The sequence below is a fragment of the Benincasa hispida genome, chromosome 4, assembly GCF_009727055.1.
Source record: "Benincasa hispida cultivar B227 chromosome 4, ASM972705v1, whole genome shotgun sequence".
Lineage (NCBI taxonomy): Eukaryota > Viridiplantae > Streptophyta > Magnoliopsida > Cucurbitales > Cucurbitaceae > Benincasa > Benincasa hispida.
The window spans coordinates 14,980,646-14,992,045 of record NC_052352.1 but is presented as its reverse complement, the minus strand read 5'-3'; positions in this window follow the sequence as shown (position 1 = coordinate 14,992,045).

The window sequence follows — 11,400 nt, the reverse complement described above, 5'->3', positions numbered from 1 at the left end:
CTTGAGAGCATCATGTTTGAGCTGTGTGGACGGTTCTCCAAACATTTCCCTCAGGGACTCCATGATCTCATGCTCACGTGGGCTCATACTTCTTGGTCAATACTTCATAAGTTGGCCAAGATATATGCTTGGCCTTTTCATTCACCTTTACCCATCGCTCATATGCCTCTAGAACATTTTGAATGACATTGGCAGTTGGGAGTTGAGGACATTCCTCAACTAGGACGAATCTCAGGTCATCGATAATGAGTACAGTGTTAATAGTATTTTTTCAACTTGTGTAATTATTGTCGTTATGCTTATCAACGGAAAGCAGATTAAAAGTAGCGGTCGTCATAATGAATTTGCTCAAATCATACAATTTATTTATATTAGTTACTAAATGCATTACCCAATTAAACAACCAATCAATTTATCAAAAATATGATGTACTCTATGTGACATCTATTTTGCAATGATGCTTCAGTAGGGTAGGGTAAAAGTCACCGTAGGGTGATCAATTACCTCTTTCACTTAATTGAGACACACTCAACTAATAATTAAATTAGAATAACTCTTATTCCATAATTAATTAGCCACCATTGTTTGGTCTAAAAATTATTAACTTACTAAACAATGTCTTGTAAGTATAACCCCTCATTTTATATTCTAGAGTTTCGCCCTAATGAGCCAGCCATAGGAAAAAAATATATTAGGGAAAAAACTAAAGTAATCCTATCCATTTCTAGAGTTTGAATAAAAATTCATGCAAACACCATTCGTAGGGGGATACAAGCAAAGGTGTCCCAAGGCCGAGTATGAAAGTTTACTGCAAACTAATGAAAAAGACCATGGAATATGTTGACACACGTCATTTTCCCACTTACTATAGACACTCTCTCCATTCACCTTGTTATTGACCTCAAACACCACTTGTAGGGGGACACAAGCAAAGGTGTCTCGAGGTCGAGCATAGATCTCACGGTGTGAATTTTTAGGGAGAAACGTGAAAGGAAAAATGAAGTATAATATACTCAATTTTCCTCCTACTGAGTGTTTTACCTAGGGTTGATTAACTTAGAAAAAATTGACTAATAATTTTTATTAAGTGTTTGTTAACTGTGCCAATGTAACATTTGTAGGGATGAAAGCCCTAAAGCAGTGGAAATCATAGAACCAAAAACATTATTAATTTAGGATTTCTGAAATACCCGAACACTGTACAATTCAGAAATAATACAGAGACCTAATTAAACAAAAAAATTAGTCTACTATAAAATTAGAACATAGGTTAAGCATGCTTAAAATTAACTCTATAGAGAAAGGGGGAGGAAACCTTTACATTTGTAGAATCTAACAAAAATCAATTCTCCAAGTGATTTCACAAAATCAATACCACCACAATCATTATCTCCCGATCCTCTGAAAATTCTTTGAGGACTTTAGTTTGTGGGAACCGATTGAATTGGAAAAAGTAAAAAATAAGATTCTTTTAGAAAAAAAAAAAAAAGTACATAACTCTTATATAGAAATTTATACATAACTCTTATATAGAAACTTATCTTCTCTGTAATAAAAAAGCAATGTTTTTTATCAATACAAAGAGAGAGGGAGGAACGTGGGATCACCATGTTTCAATTAGCTCCCCTAGTGGGAGTTATTTAATTAATCAATTAAATTAATTAAACTAATAATAAATTAATAACCAATTAATCATTAGTTAAATCTAATTTAATTAATGATTTCATTTAAATAATATTAAATGAAACATCTCTCACATAATCTATAATTTTAACTCAATTAATTAAATTAAATTAAATTAAATTAAATAATTATTTAATTCTTCAATTAAATAATACCAAATTAAATATCAAATATTTCATTTAGTCTACATTTGAATCATATTCAATTGTATTTCTCTCATAACCTATAATTTTAATGTGCATCAAATGCACATTAATTTTAACATATAGTTTTAATATGAATCCAATTCACATTAAATTAATATTTGAACTCCTTTAAATATTTAACTTCCCATAAATTAATTTTGAATCATATCCAAAAATCAACTTTATATTATAAAGTTTAATTAAAATATGCATCATTATACATTATATTATTTCCCTACGTGAATTTGAACATTCCAAACTCAATTTAAGACATAATTACCTCAATTCCCTTTACGAGCTAGAAAGGGAACCTCATGGATCTACAAATCAAAAGTTCAACGTTGTGAGATTAATTGGCTAAACTCATTATCCAAATTAATCGATATTCGTTAATTGTGAGTACACTCCACTAAAGACCCACAGTTGCACTTTTCTCACTGCATATATATTTATGTGTCCACGGATATACCAATGACAACAAGTTAGTCCTTCACGAGTGTTTGTAACACCAACTAGGTCAAATTATCATTTTACCCATGAGTTATCTTTATATCCTTAAGTTTCAGTGCTCATCTAATGAACAACCTGTTTATAATCCAACCATTAAACAGAAATCCCTCTCGAGCCAGTGAGAGGATAAGACCCTTTGTTTAAGTCCCGGAGACACCACTTAAGGGGACACTCATCTATTTTCCCTAAATTCGGGAAGGGGTGAAATCCATCTTATAGTATTATGTTCCCAACTTCAACTCGATCTTGTCCCCAAAATGGTAGGCCTATTAAGTCAGCTAACTGGCCACTCTCACTCATGCAAATCAAAGGACAATCCCTCGTGAATAGGAGTTCATAATACACTCAGGATTAAGACTGAGTTTCTTAGGTCATCCTATTGAAATAGAAACCTAACTAGTCAATGGTGTTACATTTAGTGGTAACTGTTTCGCGGTCCAGTCTTATGCAAACTCATTACATAGGATACCCTTACTTGCATGTCATCTACAAGAATGCATTGGATCATTGTGTTTGTATCAAATACAAAGTGGGTCGTATATACAGTGTCACAAGGATAAGGTACACAACCTTATCTCTATACTATAGACCTTTTAGGTTGTATCTTGAATATTGATTCATGTATGTCTCTACATACATTTCAAGACTCATCAGATAACCTAAGATGTTGGTTTATTGAATTTAGGATTATTAAGACAAAATAGAATACAACACAATCAATAACACTTATTGAAATAACATCGATAACTCTTTATTGATGACGGTCAATTATTTACATTTACTATCTACGAGTTTTAGGGCATAAAACCTAACAAGATTTACTTTGGATAGTTTAACAATGTTGATTTATGTCCATTACACACTTTAATAAACAGTAATCACTCATTGCATGCTTATAACAAATGTATATAATTCACCTTCTAGGTCGATTCCCAAGTAGAGGTGTTCCATTTTCGTTGGTTTAAATACCTCAGCGTAGACAAAACCATCCTAAGAAAAATGTTCCCTTATAGATAAATTTGTTATAAATTTAATCTTTTATGCAAATCCAATCTAATCCTATTAAACCGAATTAAAAAGATTACTTATTTCCAATCTTATTAGAAACTTTATGAACATAGGTCTAATGTGAATCCAATTTTAAACTATTTAAAACCGATTTAACCTATGTTAGCATGCAACTCTTTATTATATATTCTAATTCTAATTTTATTTAACTTATAACAATTATAAAAATTAAATGAAATAATTAAAACCTAACTATGCATCTAATGACATACTTTAAAAAATTATAACAATTATAATTTACTAAAGTGATGCCACGCATCATGCATTTCCTTTTTCATTAAGTTACATATATAAAAATTATATGATAAGATAATGAAAAATTAACAACATCCATCCATACATCTAAACTATATATTATAACCATTATAATATAAATGATGCATGAAAATATTATTTCTGCATGCAATCATACTTTATAACATTTATACAATATGATGCATGAACATGCTTAATGAATCATGCAACTTTATAATATAACATTTATATTAAAATGATGCAGGAATAAATGTTTATCTTATTGTGGGATTTTTCTATATGACATAAAAAAAGTAACCATACATCACATGCATAATTAAAAGCAATATTTGGATCAAGATTGACTTCCTAAAAACATGAATTAAATTAATATAAAACCTTATACTAATTCAATTCATCACGATCGAGATTGTTCAAGCCCCAAAGTCAAGCCTTAAGGGAGCAATTCACCCACTTAACATATGACCGGGAAGGATTGAATTCCATCTTATGTAGTTACGTTTCCAGCTCCCCAATCAAACAAATCCTTAAACTGATAGACATATTGAGTCGGCAAAACTAGCCAATCTCATCCATGCAGATCAAAGGACTGCCTTCATAGGCAGGAGTTCACAACTCACTAAGAATTCAAGTCAAGTTATCCATGGTCATCGTGGTAAAATGTAAGTCTCTTATAGTAATGGTGTTATATAGAGAGACTATTCATTTCGTGGTCCGGTCTTATACAAACTCTTTATATAGAATACCTCCGCTCACATGTCTCCACATCAATGATCAAGATCATATCATTTGTAGCATTTTACAACAATTGTAACACTACAAAGCGGGTCGTATTCGTAGTGTCATTAGGATAAGGTACCCAGCCTTATCCATCTACTACAAACCGTTTAGGTTATCACTTAAACATGATCCACTTGTATGTCTCCACATACATGTTTAAGTTACAAAAGATAACCTTGGATCTTAATTTATTGGTTTTTGTGGGTTAATACAACTAAATGTCAAATAAATTAACTCTTATTTTATTATATAAATAAAATGTTTGTACAATACAATTACAAACTACAAGACTACGAGATTTAGGACATCAACCCCAACAACTTAAACATGATCCATTTGTATGTTATTACATAATTGTTTAAGCTACATTAAATAACCTAGGATCTTAGTTTATTAGATTTGAGTTAATGTAAACTAAATGTCATATAAAATAACACTTTATTTTATTTAATAAATATTTTGTATATAAATAATTTACAAATTATGAAACCCACGAGATTTAGGATATCAACCCCAACACGACCAATCTTGAATAGGATTAATAAAACACTTTTAGTATATAACAAACCAAACAAACTTGTAAATAAAAATACTTCAAAGAAAGAGTTTTCAAACACATGTGGGTTTTTTTAAGGAGTTTTTATCAAAAGTGTTTTAATGAAAATGAATTTTTGAAAAATATTTTTTTTCTAAGTCATTCAAAACAAGCCTTTAGTTTAATCACAATAATGTTTTTTAAAACACACTTTCTCTTTCTTCTATTTTTTTTTCTTTTGGACTTTTTTCCAATTATTATTTTTTAATTAGATTATATCTTTTAATTCTCTTTTTCTCTTCTTTATTTAATATTAATGTTTACTTCCTTTTAGATTTTATTTATTTTCTTATATTTTTCCTAAACGAAAATCGATTACCTATCTATATGTTTTTCCTTGTATAGGTTTTGAAAATAAAACTATTTTGGAAAGTTTATAACCACAAGAAACTTCCCTTACATGCTTATTTTTGTATTAATATTACATTTTTTACAAGGTGTAATTAGGGATATTTATTTAGGCAATATATGTAGAAATCCCTAATTTAGTTAAAGTGACAAAAGTTTATGAAATTTTATTTCAAAACCTAGTAAAATAAAAATATCAAATTATTAAAATAATAAATTAAATAAAGTTCTAATATTTATCAAATCTCTATTTCTAAATTTAAAAAAAAAAAATATTCTTCTATATTTTAAACTTAACTATAATAAGATATCTAAAATCTAATCACTTATTAGATATAAGAATATATTTCACAAACTCAAGATTTATAAATATGCATTCATTCAAAGACCTCCTAAGCCTGCACGCCAAACATAGGCTTCTTAAACCCATACTTCCAAAAGTACTCCAAACACAGTTTATACCGAGGTTACCTAAACCTCCCAACCTAATCCCAGTCTTAACATTCCAAACTTGCACACCAAATTTCCCATAGGGGTGCACATGGATTGGATTGGGTTGGGGTATCTTTTGGACCAATCAATTTGGATTGGTCAGGTTGACTACCGAAATAACCCGAATATGGTACCAACCCAACCCTTAAAATTCGAATTGTGTTAGGTTGGATAGTAGGGTTGTGTGTTTTTTCTCCCTATTTTTGGCAGATTTAGAAACATTACAGCAACCTAACCATTGTAAAAATATTAATCCAAGATAAATACAAACATAAAATAGTTCTTAAACATTCATTGGCATATCCATGAGTCCATAGTCACAAACATGTAAAAAACCAACAAAGAAATGTAATGAATCAACCACCAACAAAGAAAATACATAAAACAACCACCAGTACAAATACTAAAAAATTCACAAATCTATTATAGAATAGTCACAATTGAATTTACATCTTTACAAATCTTGAAATGGCCACTGGAAGTCTGAAATTTGAGAAGCAAGAAGTGAAGATCTGATTTTTTTTTTTTAAAAAAAAAAAACCCCAGAGAGGAAGGCAGACAAATGGCACCAGTTTTTTTTTTTTTTTTTAAGATCCGAAATGAAGACGAAAACTGATGCATCGGACGAACAGCAACGACAGACGAATGACAAGAAGTCGGAACTGGATGACCAACAAGTGAATGCCAATGGTGAAACTTGAGCAGACACACGGGAAGTCGGAAGTTGGAACGAATGGAAAATCGAAGCAAACACGAAACTTGAGAAGACGACCAACGAACGAACGACAACAACGAAACTTGAACAAATGCACAGGAAGTCAAAAGTCGAAACAAACAAGGAAATTGAAGATGCATGCAAACGAAGGAGAATGACATATTGTAAAACTCTAAAATTGAAAGAGTGAAAGTTACATATATAATGTTAATATTAATATCTTGGGTTAGGTTAAGTCAACCCGAATTATTCAAAATTTCAATCCAAGACCCAATCCAATCCGAATTATAAATAAAAAAACCTAACCCAATCCATATTTTAAATTAACCCAATCCAATCCTTATAATTTGAGTTGGGAAGTCTGGATTGTCAGGTCATTTGAACATCCCTACCAAATACACTTAAGAAGAGAAAAACAAAACCCTCAAACATGTATCAATCCATCTCAAATTAAGGATAAATTTATCGATGATATCAATATTGAGATTTTAATTTTATGAATATATTAGAAAAGTAGTGACATTAACATATATTTTTGTGGATAAAATATTTATAAACGTTATATATATTAATACTTAAGGTGTTTTTATTTATAAACTGAGCTATAAATGCTTTTGTTAATATTACATATTTATATTAGATTTTGTAAAGGTTATCTTATGGGTAAATATAAAAGACGGCTAATTGTTAATACAGATGTTGTCACAAACCATCCCTCAACTGCTTGGCAAATAAGAACAGTCGCAACTAATGGTTTTAGCTAAAATGTCACAATTATGGTGGAAAACCTCTGTTTTAGGTTTTACCTCCTTAGGGTTAGTACTGAATCAAATTTATAAACAAGACTCATTCTCTTTATCTTTATTAGTTGCCACTGGTAAGATTTAGAACCGATGTGTTCAAATAAATTGATTGGCATTTTTTTTTTTAATGAAATAGCAATTTTAATTTCAGGATGTAACACACATAAAAAGGAACAGGAAAAGTCTATGTTTTTATTCATAGTCCAATCACCAAATTATTTTTTCACTGTTCGTACTTTTGTTGTTAAATATAAAACAACTTTTACATAGGTAATAGATAAAGTTTGATGAATATAAACCTTAAATTTAGTTGAAACAAATCAATTTCTCAAAGGTTTAACACTAATGATTCATTGTTTAGGTATTCTCAAATTAAAAAACTAAATGTGTTATTAGAGTGACTCTTATAAATGAGATGAGGTTGAGCTTTCAAATTTTCATGTGAATAAAATGAAATGAGTTATGACAATTGTTTCTTTTCATATAATACAAGCGATGTATGAAAATTTGAATATCTAATCTTAGAGGAAGTAGTACATGTTAGCTCACTTTGATAATCAAATCAATTGTTAACAGTTTGATCTAATGTTTCGTTCTAAATCTTCCTCCTTTCGATTGTAGCATTTCAAGAAATGGTTGTTGAATGAGAAATTTTAGACTAATCACAAATTGTTACGCCATTTCTCAAATCAACGACGAAATTACAAATCATCAAATTTGGGACCAATTAAAGGTTGACATGTGTCCCAAATTAAAATTGAAGAAAAGAACTGGTCAAACCAAATTATGTCATGTATTTTTGTCTTGACTGTTGGATTAAATTAATTATTTTGGTTCAATTAAATATTATTATTTGGCTAAAGTACAAAAAAGCCCAAAAATATGCATAATTTAGTCCAAATGCCAAATAAGGTCCAAATCCAATTAATTGGGTCAAAGGGCTAGGTCTATGGACCAACCAAGCTCAAACCCTTACAAAGAACACCGATCATTAATTACTGTTTAATTAATTACAGTTGTTTTACAGTTAGGTCGAATTACCATTTTACTCATGTAATTACCTCTTGCACCTTAAGTATCAGCAATCCTCTAATGAACAATTCTGTTTATGGTTCAACTAATAAACAAAGTCCCACTCGGGCCAATGAGAGAGTGGGACCTCATTGTTTAAGTTTCAGAGTCAGCAATTAAAGGAATAACTTATTTACTTTCCCTAAAATCGAAAAATAGTGAATTTTATCTTGTGAAGCTATATTTCCAGCTCTTCACTCTTTATCGTCCCCAAAATAGTAGGCATATTGAGTCGAAAGCTAAGGTCACTATCACCCATACAAATCAAAAAACGACCCCCATGAACGGGAGTTCATAACTCACTCAGGATTGAGATTGAGTTATGTGGTTATTATTTGAAATATAAGTTTCTTCAATTAACAGTATTACAAAGAGAGATTATATTTTGTGGTCGAGTCTTATACAGATTCATTGTATAGGATACCCCCATTTACATGTCATCCATGAATGATTTAGATCAAACTGTTTGTAACAGTTACAATATTTTTTAACATTTACAAAGTGAGTCGTATCCATAATGTTACCAGGATAAGGTGTCAAACCTTATCCATATGCTATAGACCTTTTAGGTTATTTCTTGAACATGATTCAATTATATGTCAACCACATACTGTTTAAGTTATATTAAATAACCTCTAATCTTATTTCAAAAAAAAAAAAAAATAGTACTTTATTTATTAATATTTGTTTAAAAGATCTACAGACTACTAGATTTAGGATATGAATTCCAACAAGCGCAACAGCTTTACAACAAAGGATAGACTAATGTGTCACACCCTAAGTTGGCACATGGGTGTTGGATTTGGTGTCCTAAATCTCATATATCTTAGTTCGTAAAAATAAATTTTATTTAATAAAATAAGAGGTATTTTATTAACATTTAGACTACATTAATTCAATATAATAAACTAAGATCTAAGGTTATTTTATGTAACTTAAAACATGTATGTGGTTGATCTACAAATAAATCATGTTTAAGTAATAACCTAAATGGTCTATAGTAAATGGGTAAGGTTGGGTATCTTATCATGGTGATACTACGAATATGGTTCATTTTGTAGTTGTTACAATTGTATTAATATTAATACAATATTAATACACTACGAATTGGAACAACTTTTATTTGGCTTCTCACTTAAGATTATTGAGGATCCTACAATGGAAAAATCAAGGAACTTCACACTCATAATAAGATAGATGAGTGACTCCTCTCATGTTCAATTGGTTTTGATATGAAATCTTATCTAATATGAGATTGACCACTTCATCAAAATTAACGCCAAAATCATAGCGAATGAGAAAATCAATCTAATAATATTCAAGTTAACTAAAGATGGATATAATTGAACTAATTTTTATAATTCAATAATTTAATTGTAACCATCTTCATAATTTAGCAGTGATTGTTTCTGCATTTTAAAGAATATTAATTAGATTGGATTCAATATTAATATCGGATTTTAGTTTTATCTAATTTAATTTTAAAGTAAAATAAATTGGATTATAATTCAAATTAAAAATTATTTTTAATTTGAAAAGAAAGCTGAGAAGGCAAATCAAGGTAGATTTGATTTACTTTTAATAGAAACATGTTTAATGGAAAGTTTTCACTTAACCTGGATACTGGATCCAAACGTCGCTAATCATATTTGCACTTTCTTACAAGAAACTAGTTCCTGGAAGCAACTATCAGAAACTGAAATGACTTTCAAGGTCGGAACATGTGAAGTCATTTCAACAGAAGTAATGGGAGACATCAAGTTATTTTTTTGGAGATTCTTACATTTTACTTGAAAATGTATATTTTGTACCTAAAATGAAAAGAACTTAATCTATGTATCTTGTTTGCTGGAACATATGTATAAAGTCATTTTTGATATAAATGAAGTGTTCATTAGTTCAAAAGGTGTTCAAATGTATAGAGCTAAACATGAAAATAACTTGTATGTGTTAAAACCAATTGAGGCAAAATCTATTTTAAATATAGAGATGTTTAAAATGACAGAAACTCAAAATAAGAAAAGAAAGATTTCTCCTAATGCCTATCTTTGGCACTTGAGATTTTATCACATAAATCTCAATAGGATTGAGAGATTGGTAAAGAATGGTCATCTAAACCAGTTAGAAGATAGATCTTTACCTCCATGTGAATCATGTCTTGAGGGGAAAACGACTAAAAGAACTTTTTCAGAAAAAGGTCTTAGAGTCAAAGAACCTTTAGAACTTATACATTCAGACCTTTGTGGTCTGGTAAATGTTAAAGCTCGGGGAGGATTTGAATATTATGTCAGTTTCATCGATGATTATTCCAGATATGGCTATGTTTACCTAATGCACCATAAGTCTGAAACTTTTAAAAAGTTCAAAGAATTTAAGACTGGGGTTGAGAACTTATTAGGTAAAAGGATAAAAACACTTTAATCAGATCATGATGGTGAATATATGGATTTACAATTCCAAAACTATTTAGTAGAACATGGAATTCAATTCCAACTCACAGCACCTGGTACACCACAACCGAATGGTGTAGCAGAAAGGAGAAATTGAACCTTGTTAGACATGGTTCATTCAATGATAAGTTATGCCTAGTTACCTCAATCCTTTTAGGGGTATGCAGTACAAGATGTTGTACATATACTGAACGTGATTCTTAAAAAAGTGTTTCAAAACACCGTATGAGTTATGAAGAGAACGTAAAGGTAGTTTACGTCATTTCAGAATTTGGGGATGCCTGACACGTGTTGGTGCAAAACCCTAAGAAGTTGGAACGACGTTCAAAGATATGCCTATTTGTAGAATACTCTAAAGAAACAAAAGGTGGTTTATTTTATGATCCTTAGGAAGATAAGGTATTTGTATCGATAAGTGCTACATTCTTGAAAGAGGATCACATAA